This window comes from Buceros rhinoceros, unplaced genomic scaffold (genome assembly GCF_000710305.1).
Source record: "Buceros rhinoceros silvestris isolate BGI_N320 unplaced genomic scaffold, ASM71030v1 scaffold24298, whole genome shotgun sequence".
NCBI lineage: Eukaryota > Metazoa > Chordata > Aves > Bucerotiformes > Bucerotidae > Buceros > Buceros rhinoceros.
In genome coordinates, this window is record NW_010428965.1 from 41,438 (window position 1) to 44,388 (window position 2,951).

Consider the following 2,951-nt stretch of genomic DNA (forward strand, 5'->3'; position numbering starts at 1 on the left):
CGCAGGGCAGGAGGGTTCTGCTGGAGTGGGTCTGGGCTACGCGTGGTCTGGGACCCTCAGCATGGAAAAAGGCCCCAGGTTGCGTTTGCAGAACAGAAACACGGGCGGGCTGGATCGCTGGTCTGACCAGAGACAGCTTTGCTGTAGTGCGATGCGTGCAGAAGAGTCTGGGGGTGGGACAAAGCCATTGCATTTACAGACTTTGAAGGGCTTCTGACGGGTTTTCAACCCAGGGGTTGAGAGAATTCAGCCACAACTGGTGAGTCTCCCGGAAAACCCAAACTTGTCCAACGGGCATTAGCGTAAACAGGTCCCCTCCCCAGCCCAAGCACCCAGCAGGCAAACGGCGGGGGAAAACAGGAAGGGTTGAGGGTGAGGTCAGAGGTAGGGGTGGCTGGAGATTGGAAAAGAGACAGCTGAGAGCCAAGTAAACTCCCTTAAAGAAACCCAAATACCTCCATTGTGTGACTCCTCACTCCCAATCTACCCAAGGGTCGTACTTAAGAAGTTTCCTGATCTTCTGAAAGCCGGTGAGTTCATAGCCTGGATAACATCTTTGGCAGCGATTCTCACAGCCTCGTGGGCTCTGGTCCTGTATTGCCTTTCTTCGTGTGGGAACAAAGTGAGCATAAGCAGAACCTGAGTATGGAGAAGGACAAAGAGAGGAAAGTGAGACGCAGCTATTCTGTAGCTTGAAGAGAAGCAAGAAACGTGATGGTCAGAGGAAAAAAATGTCTAGTGTGGAACAAAAATGAAGGCAGAAGGACAGGCTGTTGGATACAACAAGTGTCCCCCAAGATACGTCCCTGCAAGATTCGCAGGTGCTGGCTGGTGGCCTGATGGCTGAAAGCCATGTTGGTGAACACGTGTTTGGGGGACATGAGTGCCAGAGAGAAGCATTCCCCACAGTGACTCTGGGCTCATCCAGCGACAAGGCTGCCTTCGGATTTTCTGGCTGAACTAAGTCTAACTACAGAATTTCCCTGCAACCATAAACTGCTCCAGCCACAAACCTTAATATTAATTGTTGTGTGCATCTTGTCTACCATGTTTATCAACTTGGAAAATGAAGTGATGAGGAAAACAAGCAATGCCATGCTATGCCCCACTGGATCCTCCTCCTTGACGTGAAGCATCACCAATGCCAGCTGCAATGAACATGGGAAAGAAACTGTGGGCAGCTGCTTTCCACTGCAACCAGGCTCATTTGTGCCCACTAACACCGTCACAAGGGTGATACCACCAGGGCAGTTTACTTGAACTCATCGCAGCTGGGAACAAATCTGTCCCTCAGGAAAGGAACCTACCACAAAACAACGGGGGTCTGCTTCTCTGCCCTAGCTGGGTGCTTACTCCTGGATCGTTCCATGCACTCCAGAACAAGCGCTGTTGCAACCAATTTTTTTAGTACTACAGAGCCTAGCACTCGGGGCTTTCTGTTCTCAGCCCCTGCTTTCATTTTAGTCCTCTTGCCAGGCTGTAACCACTTGGTTTGAATCAACCCTGATGGCTCTGTCCAGCCTGAGGGGTTTTTTTGTATTTTCAGCAAAATAGTTTCGGTCTGTTTCCAAAGCAGAAGCTGTTGTTTGTGATTTTATGCTTATAAGATCCTTGCACAAGCAATTGTAAACCACATGCTCTGGAGCAGAAACCCGATATTTGTCACAGACACAGCCTTTGCATCTAAAAACTCATTAAAAAATTCCCCTAACTATGAGCCTTTGGAGGGGAAGAAAAAGAAACCACAAACCCAAAACCCTCCAGCTTTTTCTTATGCTCTGGTGGAAAAACACAGAGACGCTGGGGGGGTCTGTGGCCAACAGACAACAAGGCACAAAAGAAGAGAAGGTTCCACAATGTATTTCCAGCAACGCAGGAGTTAAACAGGCAGCGACTGAGCTGGAAACAGGGATCAGCTGTTCAGGTGTAAGACAACAGGCTGCAGCGGGAGATGTGTACACGGTGTGATACGGACTTGGAAGAAAAAGAAGAAAAAAAAAGAAAAAGAAGAAGAAATAATCATGAATCATAATTCTTGAGGCTTTTCAAACATGAAGAGATGAGACTGACTCAAAGGGAAGTTCCAGACGATGACAGTGGAGGTAAAGAAATGGGTGTAGAGAAATATTTAGCCAGCAAAAGGACAAAGGAATTTGCTCTGGAGAAGGACCCTGTTGCCATGATGACTCAACCCACCCTGGTGCAAGCCTGCAGACAGATACTTCTGGAACCCGCTGAGATGTTGAGCGTAGGAGTGGGAGGTTACAGGGGCCACAGGTCAGGCTGCTTTGCCAGCCACTGGAGTGAGCAGGTTTCACACTTCGCTTTCAGATTACGCAAAAGGTCCTGGCCAAGGAGGTTGATTAGAGCTGCCATACTGGTACAGAGAAATGACCCAACTGGTTGGCTATCCTGGGAACCTCTACCCTGAACTCAGGACTCTGTGTTAACAGAATTGGACATCATTAATCCTAGATTAACTTTTTTTTCCCCCCACAACTGCAGAAGGAAAGTTCTGACCTTGGCGTGCCGATGAAGTGGAAAGCGTCACCGGCCTCCACTTCCCATCACCAGTGGGCTCCAGCACAGCACCAGTGCCTCTTTCCACAGCAAATCTCTCTTTCTCCTCCCCTTTCCCTGACCGAACAGTGACCTGTCTACCAGATTAACAGGATTTGTTGGAGTGTGACTAATCCGTTTGCACACTATGCTGCCAGCAAAGGCATGTGCAAGTCAGGAGAAGGGAAGGACTGTCCTGGTGGGTTAACAACCTCAACACAAACAGGATGGAAGGACAGATTCATCTGTAAGAATACAATACGTTTGGTGCTGGAGTCAGTAAAGATTTACACTCCGGTGTACTCTCATTTCTTCTACGGTTTCACAGGTAAAAGTCCACTGTTTTGCAGAGGCGACTGCAAAGAATACTTTGATTCCATGACTATTTTACG